Source organism: Podarcis filfolensis (genome assembly GCF_964270895.1).
Source record: "Podarcis filfolensis genome assembly, chromosome: 4".
Lineage (NCBI taxonomy): Eukaryota > Metazoa > Chordata > Lepidosauria > Squamata > Lacertidae > Podarcis > Podarcis filfolensis.
Window position 1 is genome coordinate 86587971 of NC_139607.1, and position 15106 is coordinate 86603076.

Here is a 15106-nt window from a genome sequence, read left to right on the forward strand (position 1 = left end):
AGACCACCTCCCTAATATGATGATTTGCAATTCAATACCTCTTGTTTGATCTAAGGTTAATCACTCACATATTAGCTAGCAGAGAACAACAATAGTTAATTATCAACCCATCTGGGTGCTTAGAGAGCTCTTCTTGTTCTTCTTTAGCTTCAGTGGAATCTCCCATTTAAACCCTTCCAGCAACACACACAGGCCTTCTCCATTTCAGTGTGAATTAACAGGGTCTCCTCTTTTTCATCTGCTCCATACTGCTGGGAGTCCTGTTCTTCTGGTGGAATTTTTGGTTGCTTCAATTAGCTTTCAACTGGGCAGGAAAGGCAAGTTCCTTTGGACAAAATCAGCAAGGTGGTGTTGCTAGGCAGTGGCGTAGCGTGGGTTGTCAGCAAGGCAAGTAATTTGCGCCCCCTAACCCGAGTGAGCCAGGTAGGGGCAGAGAGCTGCGAGTGCGAGCGTGTCCCCCCCCAGATGTTGCCCCCGGTGCGGCCAGCCCCCCTGCACCCCCCACGCTACGCCACTGTTGCTAGGTAAAGGTAAAGGGACCCCTGACCATTAGGTCCAGTCATGACTGACTCTGGGGTTGTGGCGCTCATCTCGCTTTATTGGCCGAGGGAGCCGGCATACAGTTTCCGGGTCATGTGGCCAGCATGGCGAACCAGAGCAGCACACGGAAAAGCCATTTACCTTCCCGCCGGAGCGGTCCCTATTTATCTACTTGCACTTTGACGTGCTTTTGGACTGCTAGGTTGGCAGGAGCAGGGACTGAGCAATGGGAGCTCACCCCGTCACGGGGATTCGAACCGCCGACCTTCTGATCAGCAAGTCCTAGGCTCTGTGGTTTAACTCACAGCACCAAGATGGGTGCCAACAACCAACTACAATGGTACCTTGAGTTACAGACACTTCAGGTTACAGACGCTTCAGGTTACAGACTCCGCTAAACCAGAAATAGTACCTCGGGTTAAGAACTTTGCTTCAGGATTAAAACAGAAATCGTGCAGCGGCAGCGGGAGGCCCCATTAGCTAAAGTGGTACCTCAGCTTAAGAACAGTTTCAGGTTAAGAATGGACCTCCAGAACAAATTAAATTCTTAACCCACACCTGTACATATTAGGTTAAGGCCACTCTTTGCCATCCTATGCCCTTTAATTCTCTGGAGTGCCATTTAGACTTGGCAGGTACACTCAGGTGCACTCTGATCCCGCTACACTTGTCAGGTTCACATACCTAAGGTTCTCATAGCAAGGAGGAAGAATTCGTTCCAATCCTTTGTTGCGCAGCAGTGGGGAGGAACCTGATCCCTCCTGCTTTAGGGAATTTCCCTGCCTGGACTATATTTTGATTCAGCTAATTATGTGTATTTGGTTGTTTGCAGATTGTCTATGATTATCTGTTTAATTAAATATAACCTTTTCCACCACAGTTATGGTTTCTTGAATCTTTTTACGGGCGTGCTAGCAAATTTTCATATGTTTTTCGTGATTCTTATTTTTATCTGTAAGCCACCTTGAGTGCCAAGCCTTCGAAATGTGTGTGTGTGTGTGTGTGTGTGTGAGAGAGAGAGAGAGAGAGAGAGAGAGAGAGAGAGAGTTCTCAGCATACAACTATTGATCTGCGGCTCTTCCATTTAGTAAGTCCCTAACCCTTTATGCTTTATTTGGCTGTTTAGTTACTTCAGCAATGGATTACAGTAATTCTTAGGTTAAAACAAGTCTATGGCACCAGTCAAGAAAACAGAATCAGAATGATGTTATGCTTCGTGCCTGTATCAGTTGATTGCATCTAAATTGATTTTGAAAGACAATTTGTTTTGTAGGCTTTCACGTGGATCTCTTCTAGATGCTTCTTATTAAAAAAAATCTTGCAAACAGATTAATATATCTACACAACTAAGGGCTCAGCCATGTAAATACCTGCAACGTGAGCTGAATTTATCTCCTATGATTTTGCATTAGAGCTTGGCAACCGTGACTAATAAAGACTGATGGCGGAGTCAAAAGTTTTTGATTCACCTTAATGAGCTTATTGGTGCATTTCAAACTATTCGCCTGGCAAATCTTTGTTAACACATGTATCAGGATCTTTCAGCTCGTGAAAACATTGAATGTTGAAGTTTACATTTGCAATTAAGCCTACTTTAAATATCTTGGCTTTATTTTACATAATATTTCTAGCCTAGCCCATGGTTTGTTTGCTTTGAGGCTAAAATGATTTGCTTGTTTTGCAAGACAGAGAAGGGAGTATATGATTAAAGACAAAATAGATAATTGGGGGAATATAACAAACAAACAAAACATACAAGCATAGAAATACAAATATATGATGACAGTTTTATGTATGCCACACACTACAATTTTCTCATATTGGATATTGGATATTGGAGACTCTATGGTTTCTTCAGGGAACATCTGACTTTAAGACTAGGATCAAGGCCAGGAATGAGGGACCAGTGGCCTTCTAGATATTGTTCTACAATTCCCATCAGCCCTAGCCAGCCAATGAACAGTTATATCCATCTATTCACACCAAATCCTAAACTGGAAGTAGGATTTACAGAGATCAGTGGAGCTTGCTTCTCAGAGTAAGTATGCATAGAACTAAGTTTTAGTATAAGATGATTACTATGCTCAAAGCTGATCAAGAGGCAGATGAAAAATCCTTTCCTTATTTGTTGGTCTTGCAGTCATGCCTGAATACTTCACTTCTATCAGCTTACGATGGACATTGATAGTGGCATTTATACAGCTTTATCAATTTTAGTATAGGGAAAGGAGCTTGTAAAGATTTGGAATCTGTTTGTTTGTCTGTTCTTCTTTCTCTTTCTTTCTTGTCAGTGGCCAAATCGTGGCCAAATCCTAATTTGAGACTGTAAAATGGTGCAAATCTCTCAGTTTTAGTTTCTCTCAATTTCACATTTTGCCCAGTCTTAGTACAGTTCTCCACATTTCTACATCAGTTTGCAACTTTACGTACAAAAACGTCCTTGTGAAAATTAGTCAGCATTTTTGTGAATTCCCTTCCCCTAATATATACATTTTTTTTGTATATAATTTGCCTAATATACACAGTTCTCTAATATAAGGCATTTTCTGATATTATTTTCACTAATATAAGAATTTGTAGGCACACTTCATGCTAGTATATGCCTTTTTGTATACATTGCTTGGCTACAAAACTCCCTTGCAAAATGTGCGGAGGTGTCTTGTTTCGTAAAGTGAGATATTATGTAGATTTGTCAATATAAAGGGTGATGGCTTGTCCCCATGAAGCATGCCGGAAGCATGGTTCTTTCCCCATGAACCATTTGTTTGCACTGCACCGGATGGAGAGATCCTATATTGATCAGTTTCCATGACTCCTTGGGTAGAATGACTAATGCAGACTGGCTTTCTGGGATGAGCATCTTCTAAGGAGATGGATGGTCATAGAGTCAGGTAAGAGAATAATTTCTCACATCATGAGGATGGCAAACACACACAGCTATTTAACAGTGCATAGAGTACTACATACAGTTTTCGACAGAAAGGGAAGACAGATGCCCTGTCTCTTTGGAGCCACAGCATTACAAATTGCATTGATTAAATGCAGTGGAAATAGGTTGCAATTATCCAGAATGAAATCGAATTGGGGGCCTCGTTACCTGAGTCTAATCAACAAAATTGGCACAAGTTTTCTGGAAGACTCTTAGCCACAAAATCACATTGTCTTCAGTTAATCCATCATTATACAGTTTCAGGTGGTTTTTAGTTCCCACCCAGACACAGTGCCCCCTGTTTAGAACATCATGCACACTCTGATGTATACACACAGTTCTTCCATGAATGAACTTCTCTTAAATAAAGTGAAGGTAGTACTACAGCTGGGAGAACCTCTCCATTTCAGTATCTCTCCATTTCTCTCCCCCCCACCCCTTAAATTCTTCTCTTTACATGTGACTGGGGAGGCCGAGCCAGATGGGTGGGGTATTGGCATTATTATTATTATTATTATTATTATTATTATTATTATTATTATATTTCCTCATCAGTTTGGGATTTGCTTTATCGTGAAAGTTGACCTGCGTTTTAGTTCTAATTTCTCCTTATATACATTATAGCATGCAATTTGGCCTAAATTACACATATTTGCAAAGTGATTTCCCCCAATATAATGCACCTCTCTCTCTCTCCGGCTTCGCTTCCCTGCTCCTCCACATGCAGCTGCTGGGTGACCTTGGGCCAATCACACTTCTTTGAAGTCTCTCAGCCTCACTCACCTCACAGAGTGTTTGTTGTGGGGGAGGAAGGGAAAGGAGAATGTTAGCCGCTTTGAGACTCCTTCGGGTAGTGATAAAGCGGGATATCAAATCCAAACTCTTTTTCTTCTTCTTCTCCTTCTCTTTCTCTTTCTCTCTCTTTCTGACAAACCACAGACACACACACTTTCCCTAGTATATGCATTTCTTGGATGGAGAACTGCATTGCAAAATTCAGAGAAGTGTGAATTTTGAAAGATGGCTGTCTTTTGGTTTGCATTTTTTTAAATGGAAAGTGTAAATTAGATAGGGTGGCCTTAGAAAGCAAACTGAATCAAATTTCTCACCCATACCTAGGTGGTATGGATTTCGTATATGCAGTGATGCCCCTGCCACTGAAATGAAAGTGAAATCCCTTGCTGGGAGAGGGGAGCCTTGCCCAGTGGCCTCGCTTCCAGCATCGACACAAGCAAGCACAGCTGTTAAGTGCACAGATGACATGGAAAAACTCCACATGTGCAGAGGCACCCCCTTCAGATGTTATGCTGAACACAGAGAGTCAGGGCCACCTGTATCAAGGGCCACAAGGTGTGGGCGAGAGGTGGGGCTGGAGCATACCATGAAGAAAGGCCATAAATAAGAGCTGTTTTGCATGCAAAGGGCTGCATCTTAGGTAAGGCTGGGAATGCCCCCTGTTGGAAAACCTGGAGATGCTCCTTCCAGTCAGTCAGTCAGTCAGTTTTATTGCACATAGCCAAAGGCTGCCACAATGTACACAGAATCATTCAAGAGTTAAAAGAAAATATACTGGATTGATACAAAAAACTTAAAACATTTATATTATCAAGACATTACCTACTCTAAACAGAGCTATAAAAGTACCTTAATATACAAGTTAAGACATTAAACAATAAAATTTATAAGCTAAAGTTATCACATGGCCGCTAATATATTTAAAAATAATGTTAACTAATACAATGTGCAATTCGAAGTTTGGTGATAAAGATAGAATATAGCTTGATGTAGACAGGGTCAAATAAATTCATCTCCTTTACAGTTGGTGGCTATCTTGGCTATATAATTTGCTCTAATTTTCCTAGTGGCATTTGTGAAGAGTGCTACACGCCAGGTCACATACTTATTTGTGTCTGTGAGAAGATATAAAATCATGTCAGAGGGGTTCTGGCCAGGGGACCTTGTCATTATAGGTGCTAAAAATCTTTCTCTTCCTTCATTATATAAGGGGCAATGCAAGATATAATGCCTGCTCTGTTCCTAGGGTGATGTCAGGGTTCAGAGGATCAAGCACCACCACGGCAAGTTGCCTAGAATGGAGAAGACAAGGAGAGTTCTTACCAATGCTTTTTATTCAATATTCACAGAGATAGGCTCAGAAATGCAGCCTCTTGGAGTAATGGTATTGCTCTGAGTGAAACCACACCCCCTCCGTCTCTCCCAATTCCTCATGAGTCATCGCTACAGGTGCTGAAAATGGCCTTTTGCCTTTGAGCCCTTTGCTCTCCTACTTTCAAGACCCGCCGTGTTCTGGGAGAGGTGGGTGGGATCTGGAATGCTTTCTAAAGAAACTGAGTCCATCAGCTGTCTCTCACCTGTGCTTCTTCCTCCTCCTCCTCTCCCATTATTTTCCAGCTTTCCCCCTCATCTGCCTCTCAGCTGTGACCTCCCTCAAACCCTTGTTCTAATTCTGAACCGTCTCCTTCTTCTCTGGAAGGGTGAGGCTGGGGAGGCAGACTCCACCATTCCTCCTCTGCCCAGTCCCTGACAGGTGAAAATGGAACATGGGTAGTGCTTATGTTTGCAAATATTTGACAATATTGCAAACTCAGAGGAGATTATGTCGTATAGTCACATAAATGGCTCCTGTCTTTGGCAACCTGCATGGGATTACAGCAGGAGAGTAGGGAAGGATGATAGCCCAGGTCTAGAGCATCTATTTTGCATCTAGAAGGTCCTAAGTTCAATCTCCAGCGTCTGCAGGTAAGCCTGGGCATAATAGGGATAGGGAAATTTCAGGGTTCAGACCTGATACCCTTGGGCTGCCTAGTCCGGTCAGTTTGAATCCAGACACCAATTATCTGTAAAACAGTAAAACAGGACGTCTTTATTGAGAAAGCATCACAATGCATTCCAACTTCCTATCCCCAAGTAAGAGAGAGACTAAAGATCCCCTAACTGCTATAACACACCTCTGTTTCTACTAAGCAGACATCATGACATAGTTCAAAGAAGTTAAATAACAATAATAATAATAATAATAATAATAATAATAATAATAATAATAACAATATATTGTTTATACCCCGCCCATCTGGCTGGGTTTCCCTAGCCACTCTAGGCAGCTTCCAATAGAATATTAAAAAGATGCTAAAACATCAAACATTAAAAACTTCCCTAAACAGGGCTGCCTTCGGATATCTTCTAAAAGTCAGATCGTTGATTACAGTGGTACCTCGGGTTACAGACACTTCAGGTTACAGACTCCGCTAACCCAGAAATAGTACCTCGGGTTAAGAACTTTGCTTCAGGATGAGAACAGAAATCATGCGAGAGCAGCACAGCGGCAGCGGGAGGCCCCATTAGCTAAAGTGGTGCTTCAGGTTAAGAACAGTTTCAGGTTAAGAACGGACCTCCAGAATGAATTAAGTTCTTAACCCAAGGTACCACTGTATTTCCTTGACATCTGATGGGAGGGTGTTCCACAGGGCAGGCACCACTACCGAGAAGGCCCTCTGCCTGGTTCCTCGTAGCTTCACTTCTCACAGTGAGGGAACTGCCAGAAGGCCCTCAGTGCTGGACCTCAGGGTCTGGGATGAACAATGGAGGTGGAGACACTCCTTCAGGTATACTGGGCCAAAGCCGTTTAGCACTTTAAAGGTCAGCACCAACACTTTGAATTGTGCTCGGAAACGTACTTAGAGCCAATATAAGTCTTTCAGGACCAGTGTCTCAGCAGCCACTCCCAGTCACCAGTCTAGTTAGGGGGTGTTTCTTTTCTCTATTATTTGGGAAGAGCAAATTGGAACACAGTGCAATGCGTTCTCAATGATGATATCCCCTTTTTTGTATATGTATAATTAATTCTTTTACTTCACCACTGCCAGTCAGCTATATACAGTGGTACCTCAGGTTACAGATGCTTCAGGTTACAGACGCTTTGGGTTACAGACTCCGCTAACCCAGAAATCGTACCTCGGGTTAAGAACTTTGCTTCAGGATGAGAACAGAAATGGTGTGGTGGCGGCACGGCAGCAGCGGGAGGCCCCATTAGCTAAAGTGGTACCTCAGGTTAAGAACAGTTTCAGGTTAAGAATGGACCTCCAGAATGAATTAAGTTCTTAACCCGAGGTACCAGTGTACAATACTTCATTGGATGGATCAAGGGCCTGAATTGATGTAACACAGCTTCCTATGTACCATAGACATAGCTGTCAACGTTTCCCCTTTTTTAAGGTAAATTCCCTTATTCCGAATAGGATTCCTCGCAAGAAAAAGGGAATAGTTGACAGCTATGACCATAGATGGGTTGGGCCAGGAATTCCCCACTCCTCCTCCACATATTTGGCATTTGCATGGGTGTGAATCAGAAGAGCTCTGTGCATTTCGCCTGCTCCACTGTGACCACACGATCCAACCCCTGTCCAAATACTTTAGAGCCCTATGTATACTTAGTGCCATGGAATCTAGCAGCACATATTCCCAAGTAAACACCCGTCTCACAGACTTTTGTTGTCATCTTGCTTAAGTGTTGCTTTTGGCTGAACTCCTTCTCTAGTCTGTTTCCAAGTTACAGCCCCTCGGGATGCCCAAATGATAAAATGTGTTATAAAGTGAAATGGTATTGTGTTGTAACAGGATGATTGAGGATGGCAAAATGGCATTTCTTCTCCTGCTGTAGGCTATTTCTGGGGGAACGCTGGCGCTTTCCACAGCTACTGATTAAGGGAGGCATTCTCGACTATCGCCTTGACAGAGAAACTGTGGCATGCTCTGTGATTTTGTATTTTGAGGATTATCTCAGATTGTTCACCCCACAGAATGTCACATCATCTGTCCAAGGGAAAACTGCAAAGGTGGGTATTTTGTTTCTTTTGAAGCCGATACAAAAAAACCCCAACAATGTGAGAAAAAAGAAGCCTAGCATTTTGCACCAAATGTCGGTTGACATTAGAACTGAATTGTTTGAGCAATTAATTCAGTATATCAATCAAATGTTTGAAAAGCCTTTTTGACTCAAATTACGCCCCAATTTCCTGCCCACCTAGCAGTTCGAAAGCACCCCTAAGTGCAAGTAGATAAATAGGTACCGCTTTATAGTGGGAAGGTAAACGGCTTTTCCGTGTGCTGCGCTGGTGCTGGCTCGCCAGAGCAGCTTCGTCACGCTGGCCACGTGACCCGGAAGTGTCTGCGGACAGCGCTGGCTCCCGGCCTCTTAAGTGAGATGAGCGCACAACCCTAGAGTCAGACACGACTGGCCCGTATGGGCAGGGGTACCTTTACCTTTACCTTTACCTTACGCCCCAATTAATTAGGCAGCATTTCTTATTTTCAACATATTGTTTTGAACAGCAGCTCTGGAAATTTCTCTTGGTGCTCAGATGAGTACTCTTCAGTGCCCTTTTGGTTTGGGTGTGTAACTCCAAAGGAAACCCAAGCCATTCTGAGAAGGCTCTGTACTTACATGTGGTACAACTAGATTTTGCCTAGAGTGATAACTGAAGCAAATTTGGAGACTTTTACTCATGTAAGTCATTAGAAAATCTTGTTGGGATGCCAAACAACATTTCTGTAAAACTAGTAATGTTTCTCAGAGGGTTAAATCAGTGAAAAAGCTGCTGGTCAAACCAAGCAGCAGTGATGCCAATATTGGGAGGGTGGTTCCATGAAGCCACCCCACCAAATGAGTTTCTTCTTCTTCGGCGACTACTAGTAGCCAAGTAAGATTGTCTTCCATAGACACAGTTTTAACAGTGAGTCCGTAAGTGATTGTGGAGGCCAATTCTGGACCCACACATCCTTCCACAGTAGGGACATTGGTTTCTGGGTGGGAGTTGGTCACGGTGTGGATTTGCCAAGCATACCTTCCTCTTAGCATGTTTCTCCCTTGCGTCCTGGGTTTGAGTGTCTTCAAAGCCCATGACACCTTTGCCTGGCTGCTGGCAACCTAGGTTCAAATTCCTACTTCACCATGAAGCTCACTGGACAGTCTTGCACAACTCTGAAGAGCTCTCAGGGGCAGGCTGGCTTTTTTTATTATCATGTTACATGCCTTCAAGGCTTCTTTCTTGCTCCTCATTTTTGGAGCACCCTACCCCCAGATATTTGTACAACCTGATCTCTTCCCATCTTAACAAAGTGTCTGATAACCCCACCCTTTCCCATCTTCTTTTCCTTGATCTTCTTTTGCTTCTTATTAGTATCATATGACGTCTGACTCACGTTAGCTTTTGTGGATAGCATTTAGGTAACATGGAAATATCAGAAGATATTTCTTATCAAATGATAGGAAACCTATCTCTAAGGATTGTGGTGAGGATAACATGGGATGGCCCTATCAGTGTCAACAGCAGCTCCTTGGAGATTGGGAGGAAGTCAAGTTTAAGTAGAAACTGGGAATCTTAGAGTTGAAACAAATTTGCTATCAGAAATTCTCCCAAAAAATGTGCAAAGAAAGGAAATCACTCCACTCTCTGGCAACATTAGATCCAAACTGGAGAAGGCCTTGGGGGGTGAGGAAAGAGAGCATTGCTTTTTTTCATGTTTGTGACAGCTATCATGAGTCCCAAAACCAAGAAATGCAGGACTCAAGCATGTCTCTAAAAATGAAAAATAGTATCAAATTGAATTTGGAATGGCCAGAACTCAGCCTTTACCAGTCTGGTGGCCTCCAGTTGTTTTCAACTACAACTTCTATCAGCTGTGTAGCCCCAAACATCTGGAAGGCACCAGGTTGGAGATGGTTGGCCATCTTCATGTTTCCACATTTCCTTGCCTTTATCACTGCTTCCTTCCCTCCCTTCTCCCTTTTGATAGTATCCAGTTACTCTATAACTGTCGTTTAAAATTATGCATTTAACTGCAGGTATGAATTTTGTTACAATAAACTAAATTACTGCAGCAGAACTGACAAGATGTGTAAGGGCATCATAGAAAATCACAGCCTGATTTCCTACAGTTAAATGTTTCCTCTGAACAAATTCCAGCTTTTTATTTTTCCAGCAGATTTAGAATGAGTGAAATCAACTGCCACCTGTTCACAGTCACTAAATGGATTAATTTTTGCCCAGTTATGTCATTGCCAGATCTATTGTAAGTGCTGAAATGAAACCTTGCAGGAAAACAATATACTGTACAGGGAGATTTACTTTTCACGTATTTGTTCTTCAAGCTAAGAATAATGTGTCTGACATTTTTCTTTAGAACTTCAAAAGAAAAAGAAGGTTATAATTTCATACAGTAGACAATGACTTTCCGTTGCTGAAGGGCTGCTTTGGATTGCTTCTAAGGAACAACCTAAGCAGTTAATTTGATTATCTTAACATCTAATTTTACTCCTGATTAGTTTAAATCCTTTCCCCATAAACTAGAAGGCCAGTGTGGAAGAGCAGTCAAAGAGATGGATTAGGGACCGTTGAGGAACTCAATCCTTAGGGATCATTAGGAAAGGAATTGAAAATGAAACTGCCAATATCCAAATGCCATTATACAAACGAAAGTGCAACCACATTTGGAATACTGTGTACAGTTCTGGTTGCCTCACCCTGTGAGGGTGAGGGTATTTGTAGGGTTGCCAAACATCTGGGAAAATACGACTGTATGGCAACCCATGTCGGAAGTCTATATTTTGGTGAATTTTTGCGACACACACACACACACACACACACACACACACACACACACTTTTGTGTCAGGAGTCCAGGTTCCCTGCTTGCTAACACAGTAAGCGTAGATAATTAAAAAGGAGGATTTATTGCAAAAACAAACAGATAGCTCCAGACGGCTCTAACGAAGCCGCTGACATTGTCACTCAAGATGACCCTTCTGAAGACGCCTTCTGGTTCCTACAGAAGATATTGAACTTTCACACCTTACGTCTCTTGTTTTGTTTCCTGTCTAGCAGCCCTCCCATTCCCTGACTCTTCAGACTTATTGGATTAGCTCCAACCTCTTCCTGTTCAGCATGACTGTCTATGTGTCTGTTCGTGCCTGTTTGAACTTCCTGAGAGCTTTGGTTGTGTTCCAGCCCACTCTCAGTTGTTCCCTCGGCAACCAGCATTCCAATGTCTGGGGTAGCCTGCTTTAAATCTAAACCTCTCTGTTCTGCAGCCAGCTGTAAAGTTCTACTAGGAGCTGGCTCATTCCTGACACCCATGCATCGGAAGGCAAATATCTACAGCAAAGAGTCTGCTGTACTCTTCCAGCTGTCCTGTGCAATATGGAATCCTGACAGAGCAGAGAGTGGAATAGGCTTCCTGCTGTAGACATTTGCTCCACAGCATGGAAAGAGCTGTTAGGAAGGGACTGGGAAGCTGTGTGTCCAAGCCCATGTTGAATATGAGTTCATGGGGTGGTTCTGGGAACATATCTCCACACCTACTTGCAGGGTTGTGGTGAAAATAAAATGACGTTGCATACACAGTGCTGAACTTCTTGGTAGAATGGCAAGGTAGACGTATGAACAGTAAATTCAATCACATTTTGTTTTCATACTGGCAAGGTGAATTCATTGGTCTTAAGGGAATGCAAACATTTGTTCAGGCATATCTACCTATGAAACTGCTATAATGTCACTCTGCTGCTTGCATAATATTTGTGCATTATGGCAGTGCCTTTCAAATGGAATTAGGAGGAATCCACAGAAACTTATCACTAGGAAAGTCAGTAGTAGCAGACAATATTCTCTGAAGGGCATCTTGTTCCATAAGTGAACACCTCCACAAGGAGAGGCGGTCTGTGTTCTAGGCTGTATTACGAACTCACAACGTAAGATAAACATATGCACTGAGGCAGGGCCATAATTCCTACATCTAGGGCAACTGTTCTGAATGTTGCAAGTCCTAGGTTCAATTTCTGGCGTCTCCTGGTTGGGCCAGGAAATGCTTCTATCTGAAACTGTGGGAAACTGCTGTCAGTCGGTGTAGATAATACTGAGCTAAATGGATGAATGTCTGTGTTCCTAAAATAGTGAGACTCAACATACCTGTCTAGTGTCCCATGTGAACCCAAGTGTGTGCCTTAGAACAATTCCCACAATCTTCTGCAATCCTTCAGGGATTCTGGGGCAGCTTGAGATTTTTGGTTCCACTCAGGTAGAACATTCAGCGGAATGTTGAAATCTCTACCTCCTGTTTCTATGTTCTGCCTCCAAAATTCAAAACAGAAGAATGTTGCTATATTCACAGTCTAAAAATACCCCACTAATGCTTAATTATTGCCTCCTATAAACCTTGACTGCGATGCATATACAGTGGTACCTCTACTTACGGACGCGATCTGTTCTGGGGTGCCGTTCGCACCCTGAAAAGTCCTTAAGTAGAGCACCACTTCTGCACATGCACGTGATGCAATAGAGTGCTCCTGTGCATGCGCGAAGCACACAGAATGTTTCTGCACATGAGCACGGGCAAAACCCCGTAAGTATACACTTCCGGGTTTGCCTGGTTTGTAACCCGAAAATCCGCAACCTGAACCTAACGCAACTAGAGGTATGACTGTACACTGAAACATAGTCATGTGGAAAACACCTCAATTTTTGCAGCTGTCTAAAGGATTCTGATCATTTAGATGTGCTGTGTGAGTGAAGTGGGGGGAGACCATCTGCAATCTCTTACCTGACTTTGGACACTGAAAGCACAGGCACCATTGTTTGATGAAAATGAAAGCAATTCATCTCCCTCTCCTTAACAAAGCTTTCTGCTTTTATTACAAGGCAATCGTCACTCAGCATTCTTAAGTGGAATTGGTTTCTTCCAAAAGAGCCACTTCATTGTACGAACCATCCCAGTGTTCCATAAATGAAGATCTTTCCTTGCTCTGCAACTGACACATTCATTAGCTGCTCTCAGTCATCATTCTTCTCTTCGGCTTTCTTTATACCTCTACAGCAGTTGAAAGATCTCAGAGAAAATCAGTTTTGTGCCAGTCACACTACTAATATAAAAGGTGATTCTCTGCCATTCTTCAAGTTATATGTGCCACCATTTACAAACACTCTTTTTTTCTAAACTAGTGCCATTTGGGCTGTGCTGATTTATCATTTCATTTACAACAATACAGAATTGGGGAGATTTGCAGCTCTAACCATGTGCACCCATGAAGCGAGCCTTCAGTGCAGTAAGTAAGTGAATTGGCAGATCAGATTAAGCCACCTTCATTCTATCTTCCTGATCTCCATGAGAGGATTTTCCTTGCTACATCTTCTTCCACTTCATATGTCCCTGGACTACAATGCCCATCATCCCTGACCATTGGCCATGCTGGTTGGGGCTGATGGGAGTCAGTACAACAGCATCTGAAAAGCAACAGCTTTGACCACTATATATTGAGTGAGTGACTTGGACATTTGCAGTTCAAGCTGCAGAGGTCATTTTTGCTTGGTTCTTACCCCAGAGCTTCATTGTCAAACTACACAAGTCCAACATATCACGGCATATGAGATCTATAGTTGTCATTCAAGTGGATTAGTTCAGAGAAGAGGATCCCATGGCCCATCGGATGTTGTTGAACTCCATGTGTCATGAGCCCCACCCAAAATGGTCAACAGTAAGAGATCATGGGAACTGGTCAAGCAACAACTGAAGGACCATGTGTTCTCTAATCAAGTCCTGTTTGTAGGCTTCCCATAGGTATCTGGTTGGCCACTGTGCGAATAGGATACTGAACTGGATGTGACTGGGAAGGCTCCTCTTATTAAGCCGATAAATGGAATCTGCTTAAAACTAAAAAGGACTGAAAAGTCAAAGAGAATTCTGAGGATGAGCGTTGTTTTTAAAGCAACTGAATAAATTCTGGTCTCCAATGAGAAGGTGGTTTTTTTTTTATACAGGGGAGTGGCTTGTTGGAGTGTTGCAGTTATCAAGCAGTTAACACACTGTATGAGGTGGGAATGCTGACTTATGAAGTATGAGTCAGCATCCTGAGTGATGGGGACTTGGCAAATTAGTCTATAGCCAGAGGTAGACTCCCTCACCCTCGCCTCCCACCATTGGTTTCTCCCTTATATGTGATCCCTTCTGTGTATGCTGACATGCCCGTCATTCCTGGATGCTGGTATTTCAAGAAGACTGCATTAAGTACCAAGCCTGAACTCTTCTTGGAGCAAGGTTTGACTCCTAAGTGCTTCATGGGGATACTTTCCGTTGTTCACAATCTCCAACAGGGCTTGGACTAGATTACCTTTGTGGCCTCTTCCAACTCTACAGTTCTATGCGTTTATGAAGGTACACACTCCCTGAATGATCCTCTCTCTACTGTCTCTGCAATCCACTGCAATCCCAAGCCATTTAACTGGTGGTTACTGCTAACTCCTCTCTCATTGCTGCTTGCAAGATTCAAGACAACAGGTGATCAGACAGTGACAAAAACTAGGAAACTATCAACAGGAGGCTTTGGGAGTTAGCAGCGCGCCAACTGTTGGGATGTGGACCGTAGCAAGTGTCCAATGATACGTTCTGCTGATGCTGGCCTTGCAGCAAGCAAAGACCCCTATTAATAACTGGTGAGAAGATAAACAGCAGAGGAGAAGATGATGGAAAGGTAGCCATTATCTTGCACACTCTACACTGAGTCATTTCATTAAGATGTGTTCTTTCTCCTCCTGATACTTTAACTGAACAGGGAAATGCTTTGCAGTTTATT